The sequence below is a fragment of the Chlorocebus sabaeus genome, chromosome 18 (assembly GCF_047675955.1).
Source record: "Chlorocebus sabaeus isolate Y175 chromosome 18, mChlSab1.0.hap1, whole genome shotgun sequence".
NCBI lineage: Eukaryota > Metazoa > Chordata > Mammalia > Primates > Cercopithecidae > Chlorocebus > Chlorocebus sabaeus.
In genome coordinates this window covers 19,070,221-19,082,979 of record NC_132921.1, presented here as the reverse complement: position 1 = coordinate 19,082,979, position 12,759 = coordinate 19,070,221, and the positions used below count along the sequence as shown (strand labels likewise).

General features: G+C 41.9%; 1 protein-coding gene across 2 annotated transcripts in view; it reads left to right on the top strand.

Moving 5' to 3' along the window:
* Nucleotides 1–671: 671 nt before the first annotated feature.
* Nucleotides 672–12,759, top strand: part of CDH20 (cadherin 20) — a 220,711-nt gene continuing 208,623 nt past the window's right edge. For both annotated transcript variants that reach the window (XM_008013897.3, XM_008013896.3), the window contains exon 1: nucleotides 672–777. The gene's annotated coding sequence lies outside the window, so the exon portion shown is untranslated. The remainder of the gene's footprint in view (nucleotides 778–12,759) is intronic.

Below are 12,759 nucleotides of genomic sequence, written 5' to 3'. Positions count from 1 at the left end.
TCTGCAAAATAATTACCTCAACTTTAGGGGAAAGTTCGGATGTAAATACCCCCGCCCCCCTCCCCACGTCCACACATCGCCTTTCTTCTCTCTCCCTCTTAACATTTCCTTACGCTGTCAGCCAATAGAGGAGTTTAAACATTTAAATGCGGTATCTCAACTGCATTTAAAGAATTAACCCATTTTGCCCCTCACTGGTCTAAACCACAGGGTGCCAACCGGACGTTAATTGCTTTCATCTGGTGGGGTTCCAGACAGCTCCTCAGAAGGAAGGAGCGCACATTCCTGGCACCAATTGGCTAATTCAATTTACTTCAACGGCATTAGCCTCTGTCAGAATATTCATGAGCAGGGGAATGAGGACCCACGGCACAGGCAGGCAGCAGCCACTCCGGCTAGGGAAGGCGCGAGGGAGGGGAAGCGGACCGCGCACCGTGCTTGGGGGACGGTGACCGCGACCAGGGGCTCTTCTCACTGGACTGACCGCGGCGGCCGCGGGAGGGCAGGACAGGGCATCGTCGGGGTTGGCGCACTTGGCAGTGCCCCCCAACTCCTGGCGACCGCACGGAGACTTTGCGAAACATCCGAAGGCAGAAAAGCTGTGACACTTCTGACAGTGGGGGTAGGGGGATGGGGGGCGGGGACAGCGCTGCGAGCAGGGGCGAAGAGACCCAGCGGGGCACCAGCCTCTCAGTGTGGGAGGCAGCGATGTGAGCAGGACGCCCGCCCTGGAACAGTCAGGACCGAAGGTCTCCGGAGAGTCGCCGGCCTTGCCAGGTAACGCAGAGGGCTTGGGTCGGGCCCCGCTTCTGGGGCCCGGGACTCCGGGCGCGCAGAGCCAGCCCTCTGGGGCGAGAGCCCCGGGCGCTGCGCGCAGTCCCGCTCCGCGCTGCGCTCTCCCAGCAACTCCCTGCCGCCTTGGCGAGCCTACCGGCCACTCTGAGTTCGACTTCCTCGGACTTAGTGGGAAAAGGGGATGGAAAGGGGCTGCCGGGACTCGGGGAGCTGCTCTCTGGAAGCAGGGAAGCTGGGGCGCACCGGGGCAGGTGGAGGACGTGGCGCGCTGGGAGCGGGGACTGCGCACGCCTGGGGATGGTGACTGGGGATCCAGGACGCGGCTTGCGGGGGCGCTTGGCACCGGCTTCACCCTCACTGGTCCCGCGGGCAGCGGCGCCTCCCTCCGCCTGCAGAGGAGACACGGTGGCCGCGTCCCTCGCACAGAGATGTGCACCGGGAAGGGAACCAGAGAGCGAGGCTCCGGGGAGGCGCAGGCACCTACGGGGCCGATCCCTGGTCCGTGCCTCGGTGCCGCGCCCCCGCCCGAGCTCGGCAGTGGGAGGAGAATGTGGTAGGGACTCGCGTCCCCGCCACCTGCCGGACTTCGCCAACTCCCCGGATTTCCTGTCCTCGGCCCCTGACACTCCCAAGGAAAGCTCTGAATTGCGCGCGCGCGCTGTTTGGTTTTTGCTTGTTGTAGTTACGCTGGGGAAAGAGACGGGGGCAAGGGGGTCAAATCGGGTGAAAGTTTCAGATATGCAAAGAAACGTTACCTAGGAGTCCCAACGTGTCTTTAGCAATAGGAGAGACTGCAGCGGCCTTTGCCTAGCTATCCGCCTCTGGGGCGGCAGTGGGGGCTGAAATCTGGAGGGCAGCCCGGAGGCAGCGCCAGAACCTTGTTTTGTTTCTGCTGAGACCAGGCTGGAAGTGAGAGGGGCTAGCACCAGAGAATCGGGGAGTTGGTCCCCTGGTAGATTCGGAGTTTACTATGTTGTTGCTATTATTATTAATGCTCTCGTTATTGGCACGAGCACCAGGAACAATTTTGTTTTTTTCTGATTGTTATAAATCGCCTGGAAACTGAACCTGCGGCCCTCTCCCCTCAAATGAAATGTCCCCGGACCTCCTCTAGTCTCTGATGTGTGTCTTTCCACCAAAGGAAATTACCCAGTCAGAGTTGTGGTGCTGTCAGGGACTCAGCTAAGGAATTGGATCTACCCAAGAACAACAAAAAGTTGAAACTAGGATTGTTTGAACCCCTGCTATAGATGAGTATTATGTTCCTATCTGCTCACCTTCCTCAGCCGCCTCTGACTAGGGAACCCTGAAGGCACAGCCATCTTGAGCCCCATTGTTGACCCAGCGTTTCCCTTTCATTTATTTATACAACCTGGGAAAATCTTTTCCCTTTAGTGTTGCCCTTGCAGTCTCATTGGACATACTGAAAGGATTCAGGTCCTGACACTGGAGGAATCCACAAGGGCACCTGTGGTTGCCAACTCTTGGCTTGACTCTGTTCAGATGTTGTCCAGGGTGCGGGTTTGGGCAGCTGATGAAGCAGAAAGCTGGGCGAGGGTGTGGGAGAATAGCATGGCAGAGTTAAGCTGAGTGCAGGAGATGAGGTCAAACCTCCACGCTGGCCACATCCCTTCCTGCCAGAGAAAAAAGACGAATGAAGATCAGGAGGGAAGTATTATAAATTGGAACCAAGCTCTTAGAGTCTACTTAGGCTGTGAACCAAGCTCTCGGCGTCTACTGAGGCTTTGGCCATTGACTTTGGCGTGACCTTTCTTTTCAGTGCTTCTGATTTTCCCTCTCTGCAGATACTCAAGTAACTGTGCCTTTCTAACAGGACAGTTGTCGTGAGATGATCTAATTTTGTATCCAAAAAAAATGCTTTGAGCATCCTGGGAAAGGACAGTCTATAAAATATGCCATTTTAATGTTTTGTGAAAAGTTTGCTACACTGCAGGTTAAGGAGATACATTTTTAGCATGTGTGCCATGTGGCAGTGTAAAATTAAAATGGAAAAGGAAAGTACAAACATAAAAATGACTTAGCATTCTTGACATTCTTGTGCATACTTGTAGAAAAATTATCTTTCGTTTGGGGAGAGTTGCCGGGAAATTTAATCAGTGTTTATACTACTGAAACGCCCCCTTCTACCTTTCTGCCCTGTAAAATTTTATGACCCAGTTCTCACTGGAAAAGTGATGTGACTGTAGTAAGTGCTGAGGGCTGAGAGGAGAGACTGAGGTTGTTAGGGGAACTGTTACACAGGGTTTGGAGACTGGAATTGGAAGGAAGATGTCACTATCCTCAAAGAGCAGAGCAATGTTTGTCAGAAGAAAGCAGCTGAGCAGCACAGGATAACAGATCTAACATTGCTTGTCCTCTGCTCTCAGATTCAGGAAGAGGACTCCATGAGACAGCCCAGAGGGCTAACCAAGGCATTTTTCCCTCCCCCGTTGGGTAAAAGCGCTGCCTCCTTCTAGACTTTGGATTAGTATTCACTTCTCTCTTCCTGTCTGTCATAGTGCAGTAGTCTTCTCTTACCATCTCCAAGAGACTCAGATGTACCCTATACCCTCTCAGACCCTTATACATTTGTAAATATCCCCCAAGTTCTGAAGCTTCTCAAAGACCTGCAGCTGTTGGTGGATTTAAGTAAATAGTTGGAAGTCATCAAGAGAGCCACTGAAAAGTGGGTATGTTTTTCCCCTGGTAGAGAAGTTACTGAATGCCTTTTGAGGCAGAAAATTAGCAGTTCAGAAAAGCAAGAGGGAGTTCCTTGACTTCCCTCTATCCATAAACCAGTAGTTGTATTTTTCTTTCCCTCATAGTAGTGAGCACTGTTTGGCCAAGCATTTTTTACAATTTTGGACTTAAAATGGGGTTTTGCTGATGGTGTTCTATGGAGAAAGGAAAAACGTAAAGAGACACGGAAGGAAGAGCTGCAGTGGCGAGAACATAAATCAGCCAGAATATATGGGGGGTTGATGAGAATAGGTCTTTTCACCCTAAAAAAAAAAATGTCCACTTTGGAAGAAAAAGAAGTCTGATTATTGGCATCCAGGGCTGAAACCAAGGCAGCTGATGCCGAGAGGAGCCAAAGGGCAGTTCTTCTTAGTTTAGAAACAGCAAGACAGCCTCTGCCAAAGATTGCTGTAAACACGGAATAAAGATTTCATTGTGGGCTGGTGTGACTAGAATAATTAGACAGTTAATTGTTGATTCTGATCTGGTGGTGCTGCAATCAGTAGCGCAGAGTGGCAAAAAAGAAGAGCAAGAGAGAAATAGAAAAGTAACATTTATCACTTTTAGATTCATTTGTTGTACTTTGATGGTACTTTGGGAAATCCTCATTATTTCCCCTTCCTTACCCCTAAAGGCATATCCCCAGAATTCCAGAGAGCTAAGAGGGCTGCCATTTTTATTCCCTCTATATTCTACTTTGGATATGGGGAAATTTTCTTGTCCTCTAAAAACAGCACGTGAAGCTATAATAAAAATAAATGCATTACCTAATTCTAGTATTAAATATATTTTATTTATATGTAAACTCCATGTTAACTCAATCAACATATATGCAAATAGCACCAGATTTTTATGCTTCTCCAATACTTTTTTTCTTGGACATGTAAGACTTAAAAAATAAATATTTCATTTTTGATATTTAATTATTGTCTATTGTGAAACAAATTGTTACAGTGATTAATCTTTCACATTTAACTGAAGAAACAACCTCCTCCATATTTTCATACTAATTTAGAGATCAAGAAAACATATTTTATGTAATAAAGGTGGTTTTAAGTAACTGAGCATCTACAGATTTTATATTCAGTAGACTGTGACTTATTGTTATTTACTACAAGAAGGCACTGTCATCAATTCCTTCTGAAATGACTACTGCAAATGAAGACATAAGTAAGGGACTATACACAGCATTAAGCACACGGTGTCTGGGGAGGGGTAAATGAAGAACCATGTGTTCATTAGGTTCAGCCCTCCCTGAATCCTGATATTGACATGGAATATAGAGCAAAGTTGTCATTAGTTGAATATAAAAAAGGAACATCTTTAAGTGTCAATGTTAAGTATAATTGTTCTGGAAATAAAAGCATTGTTATCATAAAAGCATTATACATTAGCATAAACATAATATGACTGTATAACATAAGGTCATACAATCTCATAAAGAGAAATACTAAGTTTCTCCAAAATATTCTTGTCTGTTTGCTTAAGAGGTGCAACACTATCTTTACTAGCCTTTAGTTTATTTTATCCATCACAAATCAAAAGGGATTGCAAAAGCAGAATATTTACTGAAGTGTTTTGTTTTGTTTTGTTTTTGAGACGGAGTCTCGCTCTGTCGCCCAGGCTGGAGTGCAGTGGCGCTCACTCCAAGCTCCGCCTCCCGGGTTCATGCCATTCTCCTGCCTCAGCCTCCCCAGTAGCTGGGGCCCAGTAGCTGGGCCTACAGGCGCCCGCCACCATGCCTGGCTAATTGTTTTGTGTTTTTAATAGAGACGGGGTTTCAGTGTTAGCCAGGATGGTCTCATCTCCTGACCTCGTGATCCGCCCGCCTCAACCCCCCAAAGTGCTGGGATTACAGGAGTGAGCCACCGCGCCCAGCCTTACTGAAGTGTTAAATAGCATAAGTAGTACAAAATTATGAAACTAGCTCTCAGAAGACAAAATTTTGCTTTAAAAAATGCACTGTCTACAGCAATTAAAAATAGAAAATCATATTACCACATTAAGTTATTGCAACAACCTATTTTAAAGAGAATTTTATTCTTTTTTTATTTAATTGCTATCCATGGTTTGCTAACTAGTGATTCAGAATAATCTGCCAATCTCTTGCTAACCAGGACTCTCTAGTTAAGAATGTTCCTAATTACATATGGATTAACTTAATTTTAGAACCCTGAGAACATTCAACGCAAAACATTACTCAAGTGCAATGCAAAATAGAAATGATCCAATTCACCTCAAGGTATATGTAATTTTCTTTTTTAGATTAAGATATCATAAAAGAGAGGACATCTGGCCTACAAATATATCATTGAATAACCACTATAAAAGAGTAAAGGAAGCTATAAACTATTACATCCTTAAAACATAAAGTTTTAACAATATCACTCATCTCTTCTTCCTAAGCAGTAAGGGCTAGCATGTAAAGTACCATGCAAAAGTGCAAATGTCAGAAACATGCATAGCACTGCCTGATATGGGGGTATTCTTGCTATTTATAAGAATGTTTAACAATCTCATCACAAGTTTAGAGTGTATTCTGACTAATGCCATTACCTCCAAAGAGTAAAGAGGTATCTTGCATGGGAGCCCTCTCTTCCTTCTTTATAGTTCTACATCTCCTAACTAGAATCTTGCTCACAATAGATTCTTTAAAAATATGTGTTGATTTGCTTTTTAATAAGGAATATAAAATTGAATCAATTGAATTTTCAAGTTAAATAAATTTGTAATATTTAATTAAATATTTACTCAAATATTTGAATGGTCCTTGTTACTTTGAATTATTTCTTTAAATTGACAAGATTTGCCTGTGACCACTAGTAATAATTATTAGCAATATTCTGGTGTGGACATTAGGGAGGTGAGAAAGTAGGAAATCTTTTAAGTTGAAGGATTTTTTTTTCTAAGTTTTACCTAACTCTTAAATGTGTGTATGCATATATAAGCTGTTAAAATGTACAATATCTCTTTATAAAAAAAGTGGTACTATCACTGAATTTATTATTTACAAGTAGTAACATAAACAGATTCTACTCTTTAAGTACTGAGTCTTTTTTATTTTACATTCAAGAGGTACATGTGCAAGTTTATTACACACACACATATATGTGTGTGTATATATATAGTGTATGTATATATATATCTATATCACAAGGAGAGATTGCACTTCTAGTGTACGCATCACCCAAATAATGACCATTGTACCCCAAAGATAGTAATCTTTCAACCGTCGACTTCCTTCCAGCCTTCCCACTTGTGAAGGCCCCAGCGTCTATTCTTTCCATCCTTACGTTCATGTATTAAGTGCTGAGTCTTAGACCAAACATGACTAAATAACTGCATGTTCTCTGTTATATCAACTAATTAAAGGGTAACTAATAAGGTGATAATTTGATTCCATGTAATGGATACATTTGATGGTCACAGAAATTTCTTTGACATGTAGCCCCCAACACCCCAACACTCCAACCATACAACCGCAACTCTGTGTTCAACATCTGGCAGGAGAACAAAAACTTAACTCTTAAAATACTTCACATCGAAATTATTTGTGACTAATACACTCCTACTTATCTGTTCCTGCACCTAGTTTATAACTAAAATAAGCTATGTTAACCTTCCACCCAAAATGAAAAACAGATGCGTTTTAGGAACTAAACTGTCTTTAGCTAAATCTTCAGCCTTTTTTTTTTTTTAAGGTCTGACCTTAGCTGAATGAACAAGGTAATCTAAGCATTTTCCCAGAGAACAGTACATAGTGTAATATGTTGGCATAATTGGGAGCTAGTAGTCAAAAGAAAACCAGGATATAATTAGCATGAAGATTCAATTACCACTTGTTCCCACAGAGGGTTGTTTACTAGGATTGGAGTTTAGGTTGTGGGCAAAATAGCATGGAAAGAGATACAGGATAGTTTTTTTTGTTGCTGTTCTTTAGCTGGTACCTTTGGACAGAACCAAATTTTGATTTCAACTTTCTCCCAATAATTTAAAAATACAGCTTACTAAATAGCAGCTTATATAAATTGTTGGGTAAAAATTTTAAGTGTACTCGTAAATATTATAGATATATTTATACAAATATTTGGTCAAAACTATTAATACAAAATATTTTCTGAAGGAATACGTACATCTTTTATTATACTCACGATTGTTTCACTTGGTAAACTCAACGTCTTTGAACCCCTTACTAAGTCCTAATAAGGGATTAAATTGTACTGATTATAAATAATTGATTAACTTATCATAATTTGTTTTTAAGCCAACAGATATAATTTCCTTTAGCAATTTAATTAAAAATTGGCTAAAGAAATTTCACTTAGAAGTAATCTTATCTATATTTGAAAGGGTCACCAAATATGTTTCTTTTTAATTTGAAAGATGTTGAGCACTAAAATAAGAGTAACAAAATAGACAGAAATGAACACTTAATGTTTGCATCAAAGGATATCTTTTTCCATGCAAATGGCTTGAACAGACATGTAAAGTAGGCAGTATCACCCACCTACCACTGTTGAAGGTCAGACAAGGACTGGGAGAAACTAACTGGAAGATACAGCCATCTCCGTGCCCACCTCCCACACCGGTGCCAATGTTCTCTTATGTTTTACTCTGTCCAGGCTGTTATGACAAAATGCCATAGACTTGGTGACTAATAACAGAAATTTATCTTTCACAGTTCTGGAGGCTGAAGTCCAAGATCAAGGTGCCAGCATGGTCCATTTCTGGTGAGGGCCCTCTTCTGAGTTGCAGACTGCTATCTTCTCATTGTATTCTCACACGACAGAAAGAGGGCAAGAGAGCTCCCTGGGGTCCCCCTCTTTTTTAAGGGCAAGAATTTCATTCATAAGGGCTCTACCCTGATTACACAATGACTGCCTCGAGGTCCCCCTCCTAATGCCATTCCATTATGGGTTAGGATTTCAATGTGTGAACTTGGGGGAGACACAAACATTCACAGGTCATTGCATCTCATCTTCATTTTCTAATGCAAGAAACAATACAATTTCCAATATTTCTTTTTGAAATCCCTTGATTCCCTGCATCAAATACTTCATATCAATTTGCAGAGGCACCAACCATCATTACATCATTGAAAGCAAGCACCACAGCACCACACTTGAGAGCATGTGTCTTGTAGGCTTTTTTGGAATATTAAGAATCTAAATCTATGCCTATACTTTGCACAAACTGGCAAGATCTCCCAAGGATGTTCATCTTATAAATAAAGATTAAATAACACTTTTGTGCTACCATTAATATCAAATTGCATTTAAAGCAAATAGTAGCTAGCAACCAAAGTACATCTTCATTAACATCATAGTTTTGAAGTGTTACAGTTGTGTCTGCCTTTATGCTTAGCTGATACCCTCATCTCCATAATACTGGGAACATTTCAGTCTAAAAATATGAGGCATACTCATATTTGAAAATAAAATCTTTAAGCAGTCATTAAAATATTAATCCATTTGGCAGTTAGGATCTCGGTGGAATACTTCAGGCAGCTCAGCACAGAGGATATTATTTGATTCATGGAGCTGGTTAACATTTGAAGATCAAATTGTTGAGGGTTGTTTCTTTAAACACAGGAAAACAACAGATTTCTTCATGAAATGCCAAGTGCTATACATTTCTTTGGCTACATCTATCTATTTCACTCATGTCAAAACATGTACCATTCAGAGGAAAAACTGACAAAGCAAAATAAATAAATAAATAAATAAATAACCACCACTTATTTCGTCATACCTCTCTGCCAGACACTGTGAGTGCTTCATGTGCATTACCTCTCTAATCCTCTCTTTGAATTCAGTATTGTTACCATCTTCACTTTACAGATGCAGAAACTGATGAAGTGGTCACCACAAGAGGTTTCAAACACAGGACTCTCTGGCTCCCACACCTGTGGTCTTCACCACTCAGTTCTACTGCTTCCTCTTCCCAAGCAGCGTTTCTCACCCTTGGCTATGACTACTGACATTTTGCCTGGCAAATTCTTTGTCTGGGACAGGAAGTCCCCTACACATTGTAGGATATTTAATAGCATCCCTGTCTTCTACTCACTAGATACCGATAACATCTTCCCACTTGGGACAACAGTCTCCAGACCTTGCCAAATGTCAAATCCAGAAGTAAAAGTACCCCTAGTTGAGGACTACTGCCTTAGTAAAGTTCAATTTTCATTCATTCCTTATTATAGTATACATTTTCAACTTAAGAGTAGGGCATCCATTTTCCAGATCATAATGTAGATAGTTCCCATGGTTATATCAGCCACATTATATATGATTTGTTTTATATATATATATATGTGTGTGTATATATATATATCAGACAAAACTTTAGGAGAAAAAATCATTAAGTCAGCATGCCTTCATTAAGATCAAGTCTTTCCCTACTAAACTTGTTTCCTTTGGGACCCAGACTGGATGATCAGGGCATTGTCCTGATTATATCTTTGTACCAACAAAAGCTGGAACAATGGTTGAAAGGGCATTGTCCACAGTGCCCCCAAAAGTCCATTAATAGATGGTTTGTTAGACTCCAAGCTCCTTGAGGATAAAGATGGGAACTCTCTTGTTCATCTTTATATGCCCTAAACCCAATATCTTACCTGGCACATAATCAGGGCACAGCAAGTACTTCTTTAATAAACCAATGAAGCCCTGGTTACCCTAATGCAGGTTCTGAATGCTCTGCTCTGGGCTTCTAGCTGGATTTGCCAGGTATTACATTTTGGTTTAATTTGTGGCATGGACATGCACATTATGGTATGCCAGTCATACAAATTTAATGAAACCTGAATGAATAGTTTATATTAGATGAAGAAATGGGGTAAAAAAGGCTGATATGATCCACTATATATGACCAGATAAAATTTAACACAAACATGTGCCAGTGAGAAAAGCACATGTGGAGGCTGAGTGCCACACCCAAGACCACTCTGCCAGAGAAAGGCAGACCCAGGATGCAAATTCAGGCCTTTAGATATCCACTGTATCCACTGTTTCCAGGGATGAGTCCATCCTGCTTTACTTTCTCTCGGTCAGGGTGCACTGAGATGTCCTGTTCTGTTCTACTCATCACACTGTACCTGAGCTGTGTAGAAAGTAGCCACTGGTCGGGAAAGGGCTCAACAACATGCCTTCCACATGAGAAATGGTTGAAGGTCTTCAAAATAGCCGACCTGACACAGAAAAGACTTAGAGGAAGCACAATAATCCTCTTCAAGTATCTGAAATATCTTTATTTGAAACAGAAAATATATTTATTCTGCATTGCTATGGAGGCCTGGACCAGGGTCAATGAATGGGAAGCATATTTTATTCCAGCAAAATGATGAGCTTCCTAATGATGAATTACCTTATGTTGAAGTGGGCTTTCCTGGACAGCAGTGAGTTCCCAGCAGCCAGAGGAGAACGTGCAGATGACTGGCCTATGGGAGTCTGAGCACAGACATCAGATCAGGGAAGGTACCAGAGGTCCTCCAAGGTGCTTTCTAGCCTGTGGTGCCTGTGAACTCTTTTTTAGAGGCTATTGGTTGACCTTGTAAACTACTCTGTGTAATTTTGTTAAGAAAAGCAAGATGTACTATTTCCTCTAACCCACATAGTCACTCATAGGGGTAAATTAGAGAGAATACACAGGAAAGAGGATCCTACCATATGCCATATAAAATAAGAATCACTTGCCATGGGCCAAGCCCTGTCAAAAGCACTTCATCAGTATTATCCCATCTATTCCTGATAATGCCATGAGGTACAAATATCATCACCATTTAGTAGCTTAAGAAATGAAGTCACAGAGAAGATAAATAAGTCGCCCAAGAGCACAGAGCTAGTTATTCTAGCCTTACTGCGTGAACCTGAGTCTGTACAAAATTATGAAGTCTGTTTTGTAACTATAATACTACGGTATACCACCTCATCCTTTCAGCAGGGATGCACTATTTAATTTGAAATGTTGCCAGTTTCTAGAGTTTGAGACATATGGCTATTTAAATGCAGATACCTAAAATATCTTCCGAAGAATAAAATACGTAATTTTAGAAATTATTTGCTGTTTTCTGCTAACCATGATATCACTTCCTTCAAATAGTGCAAATTACCATGAGTTGACTCTAAGTAAATGAGTAGGCCGGGCGCGGTGGCTCACGCCTGTAATCCCAGCACTTTGGGAGGCCGAGGCAGGCGGATCACAAGGACAGGAGATCGAGACCACCCTGGCTAACACCGTGAAACCCCGTCTCTATAAAAATACAAAAAATTAGCCGGGCGGCGAGGTGGCGGGCACCTGTAGTCCCAGCTACTCGGGAGGATGAGGCAGGAGAACGATGTGAACCCGGGAGGTGGAGCTTGCAGTGAGCTGAGATTGTGCCACTACACTCCAGCCTGGGCGAAGAGTGAGACTCCATGTCAAAAAAAAAAAAAAAAAGTAAATGAGCAAAATAGGATTTTTAGGGCTTAAAAACTCTCTATAGAAGAAAGATTGGTAACGGCATTTTAGATGCTGTTCTATAAATTAGGGAATTAGAACCCAGGTCTCCAGACTGCAAGGTACTAGTGCAAAACAAGATCATGACTTTCATTTCCACAAGTTCAGAAAATTCTAATGGTCAAGGGTTTAAGATAATTTTATTATTAGAGATCATGCTGTCTTCTAATTATGATTATCTCCTTTGGTTATCTTCTGTCTTACGATTATTTTGGTGAACATTTCATAAATCCAAACTGACTTTAAAAACTACTTTCTCTGCCTTTATCATTTCAATGCCAGAAAGACACTGAAAACCTCTAAATCATTCTGCCAGTGAACTCTGATTTAGTTGAGGTTAACATTAACTTTGCAAATTAAATCGGTGACTTCCTGTTCTTAGGAAGGACTGCTTCATGCCCACCATTCCGGACAATATTCAGCAAAAGACTTAAAACACTGTTCAGCATTTGCTTTCTAAAGTTATTCCTGCCCTGGCGCTCACATGCACTTCAACGTTTATGGAAGTCCGTAAGTCTATGTTTACCATTCTTGCAAAGTATCAAGATGGTTGCAGGAAGCAGCCCAAGCACTTATCACAGGACTTAAAACAGCATCTTATGCAGCTCTTGGTGGGATGGTTATTTTGCCAAGAGGCAGGAGGCTTTGCTGTGCCCTGTGGCTTGCAGAGCTGAGGGAAGGCCCATTTCTTCACCTGTCACTGACGAGGGTCATCTGCTGTTAATGAAA